At 47.3% G+C, this 11,197-nt stretch overlaps 1 long non-coding RNA gene across 1 annotated transcript in view; it reads right to left on the bottom strand.

Annotated features, from left to right (window-relative positions):
• The window catches only part of LOC112972181, an 18,763-nt gene extending 12,265 nt beyond the window's left edge, over positions 1-6,498 (bottom strand). Inside the window, exon 1 of the long non-coding RNA XR_003255568.1 lies at positions 6,463-6,498. This is a non-coding gene — a long non-coding RNA (uncharacterized LOC112972181). The remainder of the gene's footprint in view (positions 1-6,462) is intronic.
• Positions 6,499-11,197: the final 4,699 nt, after the last annotated feature.

The raw sequence follows: 11,197 nt of genomic DNA on the forward strand, positions 1-11,197 counted from the left end.
ACGACCGAAATAGCTGTGATGGCAAGCCAAGCCAGCATGAACAAATCCCAGGCAAAATTAAGAGCAACAAATGTGATTTTGCTGAAAGATACGGAAAGGTATCCAGCATGGCAAAGTGGGGGAAAAAGGGGAAAACCTCAAACAAAAGGACCTATTTTGGAGAGGTAAAACATCTAACAAAATTGGTATGGATTAGGAAGTGGTAGAGCTGTGTTTTCCCTGCATACATGTTCTCTCCATTACTTTAAAACACAAATTAGGTAATATTAAAAAAAAAAAAACTTTTCAGTAAAAGTCAAAACAGAGAAACAAAACCGTGGATTTAAATGGGAACTCTGTGGTTTAGACCTAGCTGCAAAGCAGAGCTAATGGGCATACAGCATTTAAGAAATACTCTCCTTGGGCTCTCCTCAGAGTGCACAGCAACGTGCCTGTCCGCACCACTGCAAGGCAGCGGTCTCGCTCGCTGCTACACTGGTGCCACAAGCATCCCACCGGGCTCACCAAAACTCGCTGCACATCCAGCAGCACGAAGATTAAAATTGGTAGATATCACCCTCCGAGCAGTCAGCTAATACTCTGTTACTTAACTGACATAGTAACAATTTTTTTCTGCAAAATATGCATCTGTCACATTCCCGCTACAGGCAGCTATGTTTACCTAACACGGACGCGACTGATAATTGAGCCATTCGGCAAGTGACAGTTGTGTCTTGGAGGACTGACAATTTCACATCCCTCCCCACATCCGCCATGCGCTGCAGTGACAGCTCTCTCCTCCCTCGCTCTGTGCCAGACGCTTCGCTTCCTAACCAAGTTTACGTATTAAGCGGGTCTCTCAACTCTGACCTGTAAATGATTCCCTAAGTTAGTTTAATTAGGGCAAATATTGTACTAAGGGGTGACTCTTCCAGAGCTCGCAAATAATTCGGACAGCTTCGAGTTTTACCTGCCTCAGCTCTGACCAGCAAAGGGAGGAACTGGGTTTGTATGAAGTTAGCACAAAAAGTACTGCTGAGCTTTTAAAAATAATTTCTTTCTGGTTGCGGGACGGGGGCCTCACACTAGCGTAAGCGTGAGCCCAAGGAGTCCCCAGGCCGTCAGGAGGGGAATCGCACACTTCCTACCGCGCGGTGTAAATGCATACGCAAGTCCTTTGAGATTAAAGATTACCTTAGCTGCAAAGGGCCACCATCTGCTCCRGTTTGCAAGCCTGCCCTGTTCTTCAAGTGTAGGAAGGCAGCCTGTGGTACCACTCTTTCCTCTAGAGCATTTTTCCATTAGGTCAGTGGTTTGAGTGCTCATGACGTTGATATTCAGGTCCTCCCTACTGGAACCGATTCAGAGCATCGGCGTAAAAGGCTCAAGATATTCAGGGGACACACAGACACATCACTGCCCTCCTTCTTCTAAAGCTCTTCCACTTCACCTAAAATGCTTCAAGTCATTACACCAAGGGGTGGGGGAGGAGGAACCTGCTGTTTCACTTCATTTTAAAATGGGTTTAATCCTCACTGTAAAAATGGAATCACTCTGGATTCATAACCCCAGCAGAAACAAGGCACTTGCTGCTGGAGGAGGCCATGAGAGTGTGCAGTCCTTCCTTTACCATCTTGCAGAGCTAATTAAGGTTAACCTGTTTCACCTGCTCAGGATTTGCTCCAACTAGCACATGAACCACTTTGTCCTCGTAGGATTTTACACCGGGAGAACTACCACAGGGAGAGTGTATTCCTTCCAGCGCGGTGGAAGCAGAGCTGTAGGCTCCTACCGCAGGGCAGCAAAGCCAGCCCAGCGCCCGGCAGCAACAGCCCGGGACTGTGTCTCAGCTTTCTCTTAGCTTCCCCCACATTAGCAAGTGCAACCTCATTGCATTTCCAGGCGTAATCATCTTCCTCTTATTTTTCTGCTCCTGTTGTGATTATTTGAAAAATGACAGCACCATTATCTTCTCGTACATAAGCCTCCATACAGACCACTTTGGTAAAGAGATTTAACTGGAAGGGATGGCTTAAAGTGCAGCCTGCTCTGAAAAGGGACGGGCAAAGTGGCATCCTGGGGCTCCCGGGCTGCACTTCAGTGACGGCTGTAGCTGACATGCCGGATTTGGCAGGGGGTGGTGTTTCCGCATCCAGCCCTCCCCAAGCAGCTGTGCCGCGCAGTCCGAGGACGAGCCCTTTCCCACCTGTGCAGCCCCGGCTCTGTTGACATTTGCAGAGGCAGAAAGCCGGGCACTGGCAGCGATCCACGGCTCATTAATGGGAGCAAATGGCTTGCTATAAACAGAGGAAGGGCTGGGGCTAGGTGGCAGATGTCAGGCAAAGGGAAAACATCTATTAGCTGTTCCCTCCACTGCCACCCCCAGCACATTTGTTTTGCATGAGACCCCTTCGGTTCAGGCCCCGGTTAAAGCATTCAGGCTCCTTACTGGCTCTGCATTTGAACCTCTGCGGGGCCAGCACAGTCTTCTAGGGCTAAAGGACCCAGTGCCAGGAGAGACCATATAAGGGAGAAGTTTAAAACCTCAAGGCTTGCCTGCTCATCAGGCATTTATATAGTCTTGTAATCAGTAACCCTGGCAAATCTCCCCTCCACACGTCTTTCTGCTGTTAACGCTTTCCATACCAGAAGAAAGCAGGCATTTTGTCAGAGGGCCGTGGCTTCTGAGCATTTGCTCTCCTGGCTTGTTTAAGAGCGAAATGAGTGCCCTTTACACCAAGCCCCTCCGATGTCTCTGGCACAGCATACAAAAACCAGCCTATTTCCACCTCGACAGAGGCAGCTGCTGCTGCTGCACACAAGGCGTGGGGCAGACACGCCTCAGCTCCGCTGCTCTGGGGCAGCTGGTGGCCACTACCCGTCCCCCTGCGTGCTCTGGCCCCCTGAACTCTTCCCATCCCAAACCCCAGCACCCAACCTGACCGAGCCGCCACAGCAGACAGCAGTGCTAAAATGGCCAGACACAAGCTCCAGATGTGCAAGGCGACAGGACAACAGCGAGCCTCCCTCTCAGGGCTGCCTGAAGGAGACCTGGCAAGTTTTTAAGTACCCGACAAACTTTTACTTGCGCTCTCCCCGTGCATTTCTGGCAAGGCGCTGCAGAGCTATTTGAACGCAGCCCGCGCAGCACACAGATAGCCGGGGGCAGCTGACATCTGACCAGGCGAGAACAGGAGCAGCTGTTTTCTTCCCGAGAAAGAAGTTTGTCGCCAGCTGACGGTCACCAGCTACACGCAGCTCACAGCTCTCTCCGGAGGTGCATCCCTGCGGGGCAGTTTAGGGACTACTGCTCTCAGAAAAACACCGCTCTCTTTCAGGGGCGGTTATGCATTGTACCTTGAGCTGATCAAAAACAGACCAAGAGAGCTGCCGTCTATTTGATGTCCGCTGGCTTGCCCCTGGTGCACGGGCTGAGCAGGCAGCAGACACCATTTGATCCGAGGAGGGGCCTGCTGCCAGCGAGCCGCCCCAAACAGCTCTGGGTAAAGAGCAAACAACACTCCTGCTTGTTCAGTTAACTCAGACCAATCAATTACAGTTAAAAAGAGGAGATTATGTGTCACACATGACCTCTCGCCACATGATCCGTCGCCTACCAAGCATGCAAACATTTTCCCCAGACGCAGCCAGCTTGCTTTTAGGAAGCACGGTGAACATTTTTAAACTACAGCCAGAGAAGATTCAAGTCTTCAGGACAGGAGAGCAAGTCCCAGATGCTCCCCTCCTTGGGGAATGAGGTTGCTCCTGCCGATTGATTCAATCTCATGGCCACGAGAAGTCCAACCTAAGCTATAATACTGTATTTGCTGGGCCAGAAAGAGCTCTGCCTGAGGGGAAGCGTGACTTCGTAGTGTGGGACTGGAGAGCTCTGCTGCCTCTTCTCAGTCCTGCTTACGGATGTGACCTCAATGCTAAGCAGCACGTTAGAAGACAGTGCTCAGAGATGGCACTTGACCCCAGGCGTCGTCTTTAGAGACAAGCTTCCTCCCCACCAGGCTTTCTCCTTCTCTAGTTATGCTTTAAAACCAGCCAAAACTGAGGTACCTGATGCTTGCCAGGAGCTCAGCTCTCCTAAGCAACGAATACTTTGACCAGAACTTGGGTAGAGGAAACCTCATTTTGGGTCAGGTCACGTTTCACTGTGAGCTGTATGCAGAACCCTCATCTTGAGCAGTCCTGGGCAAGCATGCAAGCAAAATCTGCTTGTTCATAGAGGTCAGAGAGATGCATCATCTCCAGGGCTAGGTAGGAGCTGAACAGGGAGGATTAGGGCTGCAGTTATGGATTTTGGCATTTAAATTCTGCTTAGGCCCTGATTTAGGTACCTATTTCCCTTCTTTCTAGGGGGTTCTAGGTCACAGCTCCCTCGCAAAAGAGTCTGGCAAACTAGTACTTCCCAAACCATACAAGATTGTTGTTGCAATAAATACATTAAAAATGTAAGTATTCAGATACTACGGTAACAGGGCCCAAAATATGTATCCTTGAACTAGGAGAGCTCAACTGCCTTTTCTATTTATGTTAATTTTCTTCTTTCTTGCTTCAAACTTCCACCCTTGATGAGAGCAGCCCTATTGAAACACTTTGCTTTTCCATGTCTTCCCCTCAAAAAATGCCTCCTTCAGAGAACTGTTCCATTGTCAATCTGCATTTTATAAAAAAATAAATAAAAAAAAGGGAGGGATGGAGAGAGAGAAAGAGGTTTTCTATAAAATCTTCCAGTTCATCTAGCCTATCTCAAAGCAGGTATAGACAAGAATAGCTGCTCAGTGTGCGTGGAAAATTGTTTTACTAAATGTGGAAGGAAAAGCATTGATTCAATCTCATGGCCATGAGAAGTCCAAATTGCACAGAGTTGCCATTAGTGCTCTTGCTGCTGTGAAAGCTGAAAGGAGTGGAGCAGCCACTCGTTCTGAGGCCAACATAAAGGCAACGAGGGAAGCCAGAATTACGCTTCTGAATTTCCTCTCGCTGCTGCTATAATTGGGCACCCCAAGGTATTCTCTTCTCAGCCACAATGGTGAGCAGTCAAACCTGTCATTGCATATATAGTAGGTAGCACAGAATCGACAGCCAGGGCAACTTTCTCATCGATTTCTCATAATGCGATCAATAAGATATTTCATTACGGCCCATAAAATCCTATGCGCATCACCAAGAGATGGCAAAGATGCTGTCATGTCTGGGAGGAAAAAAAAATGCTGATTTGCTGACTTGTTTCCAGTAAAAATCCAAACAAAATGATTTCTTTCCTGACTTCTAATCGTACCACATCAAATACTGGCTAGCTGGAAGAAAACAGTGGCCAGAATTAACTTCCAGCTAGTGAAATCCTACACAGCTCAACAGTGATGCTTCTAGGTGTCTCAGACAGTAAAGTTTAATGTAACAGGGACAGCTTTCAGCGTCATGCACGTGGTGTACTGCCCTGCTCGGAAATAGTTTTGAAAGACAAAAAAAAAGCTAAGCGAAACCCCCCATTGTGCAAAACTTTCCCAAGCCTCCTTCAGTGAGCCACCGCCACTACAAAGCCGCGAGCGCACCTCCGCTCTCCCAGCGCTCTGCGCGCGGAAGGGCAGCCCCAGCACCAAGCCCTGCYGGCATCGCAAGCGGCACTTGGGGCAAAGAGGGCTTTCTGCTCGCATGCGCCCTCTAGTCTATCAGAGCAAGGCAACTGGACGCGAAGATATTTAACTTCTCTTCCTAAAGTTTAACTCCATGTATGAGGAATCCACTTTTCTTCCCCCCCCCCCTTTGTGGCTAGGGCAGAGAGCAAAGCAACATCTTGAAGCCTGTAGAAAACGTGGGGCCAAACACGTTACAAGCTCTTGGAGCCATCCGAGTTTTTCAGCGTGCACAGCTTGAAACCTTTTAAAGCCACCTGGAATACAGACAGGTACTTCAGCTTCTTTTTAATGTCTCACATTTACCATCCAACAGTCAGCTAGGCACTTTGGAAAGTATTTGAGTGACAACCTAATGGAGACCAGACTACATAAACAGCTCTCTATTTCAATACTTCTTAAAATGCCTTCATTTTTTTTCCCACTTTCAATTACAAATTTAAAGAGGTAAATCTTGTTTCTACAATTTTGATTTCTCCCAGAATAGTTTGATATAAGTAATATAGATTCTGGGAAATAGAAAAAAAATATGCATTTAATAAACTGTAAATGGAGCCCCACTTACAATACCAAGCTCAGACTGCAAGGAGCTATTTAAGACAGTGCTGCCCGAGTCCTCCCACCATTTCAAGACACAAGCAGGCCTCACAGCAGCTTAGTTCTCCAAGGGTCTTTCCAAAAAGGCTGTTGGTAAAGTTTTAGAGAAGTAAGATCATACTGGATATAGGACTCCAGTTGGTGAGAAAGGTCAAGACTAGGCAACGTGAATTCTGTGAAGCTCTACAGAATAGCTGTAGATGTGTAGGAAATAACACAGAAATGAGTGAAATGCACTCACCGTTGCTCATTTGTTAGAAGCAGTATAACCATCAAGCAATTTTTGCTTAACTCCAGCCAGGCCCAATACAGTTTTTACCCCCAAATACACCCAAGCTACACCATCTTGTAACTGCTGCCAACTAAAACGAGACAGAGATTGCTGAATGCATGACATGTGACAGAGGAGAGACTGGCTTGAGGTAGAGAAAAAGGAGAAAGCTCCGTCTGACTCAATTTCCTCCTTAAAAACAGAAATAATGAAAATCAGCATAATCCTGGCATAATAGAAGGGCGAGGAGGGGAAGGACAGTCCGAGGAGCGAGATTGCAACACTTTCCTGCTCTGGATGCGATTTTACAGTTGCCTGTTGCAATGCTACAGGAAGCCAGGCCAAAACAAAGAGGATCATTCATAAAGCGAAGGTAATCTACCGAGTGCCAGGTTCCGTATTTATAATGTCGCTCTCCATGTGACAGGCTGCACAAGCAGAGGCCTGAGCGCAGACCAGGAGCGGACACTGCTACCTGCCGCACGAGCCCCAGGAGCGGCGCACGCGGAGGTCGGGTGCAAACGGAGCCCTCGGGAACGGCCGGGATCGGTCTCGGCAGCCAGAACGCAGCTGCCAGAGCTGGCACAACAGATGCTGCGGGAGTACCTAGATGTCGATAATGACCACAACCAACCTGCACTAGCTTTGCATTTTAACCGGGAAAGTTCAGGGGCATTTCAACACATAACCAGAAGTCCCAATCCCCTTCAGGGCCACACTAGTTTCTCATGTTTCCAAATTCTTGCAGGGACTGGAAGGAGTGAAAAGGGAACCTGCCCTGGGAAGATTTGCTTCTCTTCATCCGTTTGCAGGTGCTCCAGGGGTCAGTTTGCTCAACACGTTACAAGCGGGATTGCCCTCACAGAAAATGTATTAAGTGTCCTTAGTGTGCACTGTTACAGCCAGGTTGTTACCTCTGTTTGGGATCTCCAGATTTTTAATGCATCAGTAGCAAGACCTCTCCTCCCTACTAAAGGATCATCCCCTCCGTTCTCAACACTAAGTCTTAACACATGCCGTCTGCAGCTTTCCAAGGAGCCACAGTGCCCTCTTCGAGCTCTCTACTCCTCTGCCAGTCTCACCACCCTGATTGACCCAACACCACAAGTCCACAGAAAATAAATAAATAAATAAATCTTTCAGAGGAAAAAAAGGCATTACATTTTAGGAGATTTCTATTTATCATTATGTTATTTCTGTTCAAAACAGATTATTTTGGTAAATTGTTTTGAAGTCTCACTCTGCATGCTTGTCTGCTGCCATCAGCCCACAAAACCTGCTGATGCCTTTAAGACATTTTCTTGCCGTGGAGCTGTAGGAGCGTGACCACTGATTCCAGAAGATGAAAAAAGCCTGCCATCAGTAGGGGCTCACTTGCAACACCGGAAGGGAACATCTTACCAGCTTCTGCAGCCTCTGAGACTTAGTGCAAGTGCTCTTAGCACTTCTAACTCAAAATATTTCCAAAAGATCAAAAGTCCATCTTGTCTTTTTCTTTTTTCCCCAAACCCTCTTCGCTTCCCTTCATAGCAACTCACTAACCAGTTTACCATTCCTATAGAAGCTAACATTAAAGAGAAGAGTTGTAATCTATAAGGAAATAAACAGAAAGGCTTTTCTCACAGAGTGGCAGGGAACGGGATCTAAACTGAGATGCTATATAAAAGTCAAAATTCACCGATATTCCTTTTGACCCTTTTTTATAGCCTATTATATATCCAGAGAAGCATAAAAAAAGAAACATTAAGGACCTTGATTTTTGATACCTTCAAAGGAAAGTCAGTGAACAAGAAATCAGTCAAAYCATCTTCAAGTACTCTCACAGGTGAGCCACACCAAGCTGTAGGGCTTTATATTTAATTTTAAGGCACCTAGAAAACGAGCAAGGAAAAAAGGAGCTGGGGATGACTACAAAACCCCTTAGGCTAGAACATGGCATGACTATTGGATCCCTAATAAAAATAAGTGACATTCGGAGAGCCTACAAAAAATTAAAAACACTAAGTTTCAGGTAAAAAGCAAATAGGAGGTAAGGAAACACCAAGAGTGAATGTCAGGACTTTCATACATATTAGAAAAAAGCCACTCACACACTCTTTCAGTGTATTTCACAATAAAACATGTACACTTAAGTAACCAAAACAGACATCTTGCGAAGTGACCTGACTCATTGTGGATACAGTCAGCAGGCAAGTTTATTTACTTGGTGGTTGCTGCTGTTGAAGCAGTCAGTATGTTGCCCAAACAGGTTAAGACCATTTACTTCCTCCACCTGCCTGTGTCGGCCTTGCTAGGACAGGGCTCCTCCGCACTGAGGTCTGGCACCGTTCAGCTGGGGCTAGTTAGCCCTGCAACCCCCCAGCCAGCCGAGCTCTCTGAGCCACCTCTGGCTTCGAGGAGCTGCACATCCAGCACCCTTTGCTCCTTAGCAGCTGAAGTGAGAGGTTCCACACTGCAAAGTAAATGCTTTTAAGCCCCCTGCCCCTCTCCCCCCAAAAAGAGGTCTGCCATGACTTCTTGCTGTGATGCACAGAAAGCAGTAACAACATAAGTAAACAGGCAGAAAGGTCAGTAATGGCCAGTTACTAAACTAATTTACATTTCTTAGCRGAAACTCAGTCTCTTAAAATTAGTAACAATCTAGCTGAAGTCTGAAACGTTTCCAGATACACGCATTTTCTCCTTTGCTTACGATCTCAACTTTCTCTTTGGTAAACCAAGATTAAATGGTATCCTTCCTCTTGACAAGGTGTTACCCRTTTCCTTGGGCCCCAGGCCACGAACCTAGTTTACACATACCATCTTTTGTGCTCACTGCATATTTACTTCCAAATGTGTTAAATACTATACTAAAACAACAGCCCCACCAATATTATATTAAAAATTCACACAACCATTAGTTATGAGACCATTTAACCCTAGCCTGAAAACACTTCAGCACAGCTGCAGACTCCTCCGTACCTCAGGAAATTTCTCTGCTTCCACTGGTAACACACAACCCTTTTACCTCCTTTACAGCATATCCCCAAAGCCTTAGTCACAGCCTTACATTCCCCTGCCATATAAAAACATAACACATTTCACACCCCATACCACGTCGCAGCTATGGTTTGCTTATGGAGGAGGCTTGGAGCCAGTGACAGTGGATTACGGACACCCCTATTCTCTCCCAAATTATTTTATTGCATGTGGAGCATGGAAAAAAGCACGGATATTTAAACCACAGCAGCACAACCCCAGATCGCTTTTTTTTCATTTTATCTGGATTATTTTTCCATCTAGTGAATTCATAAAAATCTTTTTTAAAAAGCCATACTCTGAAAACAAAGAACCCAGCTACCCTCTGCCAGGCCGTGCATCACACAAAGCCCTGTCACAAGCTTCAGCGGTTCCTCGGATGGCCGAGAGCAAAGGAGCCCAAAGCTCCACGGGCAGCGCTGCAATACCTCACTGCGGATTGCTGGGCTCCGAGGGGAATTTGGGAGCGCGYTACCACGAGCACGAGGTTTACCCAAAGTTCAGAGAGAACTGGGTGCTTCAAGAGGAGAGGCACCGGCAGGCAAGTGACCCACACCTCAGCAGCCCAGGAGCCCCGGGCAGAGAGCCGCTAGGGCCTGCCCCGACCTGAGCCTCGAGGCGGGCATTAACAAGCAGCAGCACTGCCTACTGATGCACGTCCTCTAGCGAAAATAGCTACCTGGGGTCCTTCTCTAAGGAACAGAGTTGGAGCCGTTCCCTCCAGACCATAACTACTTAGGCATTTAGCTGAGGCATGGCAGATTAGGCCTTAAACCCCCTCTTTGCTTGGAAGGGATCTCCATTTACAGTTCTTATTTCCCAAAAAAGCACCCTAACACTTGAACTGGCAGCATCCCACGGCCTGAGCTTTCTCCACCCTTCCAAGGGCCGCTCATGCATTTAACATTACATGCAGAAGAGCACGAAACACTAGAGCCTCCCTCCCCCGTTCAGAGGCAGGGGCTAAGACCACAACCTTCTCAGGTTGCAAGATTAATTCAGAAGGTTGGATGAAGGCTGCTCCTACTCCACCACAGATTGTTTCCGCCTGCCCTGTGAGGCATGAGGTGGGATTTCAGGCGCTGAGCTTAAGGAAGGAGTTACAATTGCTGTATCCCCACAACTACCTAGCACACAGAGCTCCTTTCTCCTTTCATTAAGCTCTGCGTTTCAGTCCTGCCGGGACTGGCTAGGTACAGCTGTCATTTTATCCAGGGCATTACGCTTCCCTAGCACCACAGCAACCACCTCAAGATGGGCACACAGAACTACAGGCCTGTTAAGTCACATCAGGTCATTTGTACTACAAGGAAAAGCAGCACATGCTCACTCAGAGTTGCAAATGCGATGGGAAGGGCAAGAGGCAACAAAAAGACAGCTGCTAGTTCCCTCAAACGTACGCTTACTCCTACGCTTTAGGACTTCTTGCCAGTTAAGCTGCTTATGCTTTCCAGACACACGGGAAGTTCAGCCATCCTGCTTTGTCAAGTGAGGCTGAACTTTAACCGGGCTGACGTGAGACCTTCAGAAACTTAGCATTGCATCAGCATTCAAAAAATTCTGAAAGTAGCACACCATAACCTTTACAAAAACCAAAGGTACTAAACTGAACTCACCTTGTTAACTTGCCTCTCCCTAAAGGCTGCTAAAATCTACCTTCAAAAGAGTCCTTCCTTCCTTTGCTTCT

The sequence above is a fragment of the Apteryx rowi genome, unplaced genomic scaffold (assembly GCF_003343035.1).
Source record: "Apteryx rowi isolate R43461 unplaced genomic scaffold, aptRow1 scaffold_48, whole genome shotgun sequence".
Lineage (NCBI taxonomy): Eukaryota > Metazoa > Chordata > Aves > Apterygiformes > Apterygidae > Apteryx > Apteryx rowi.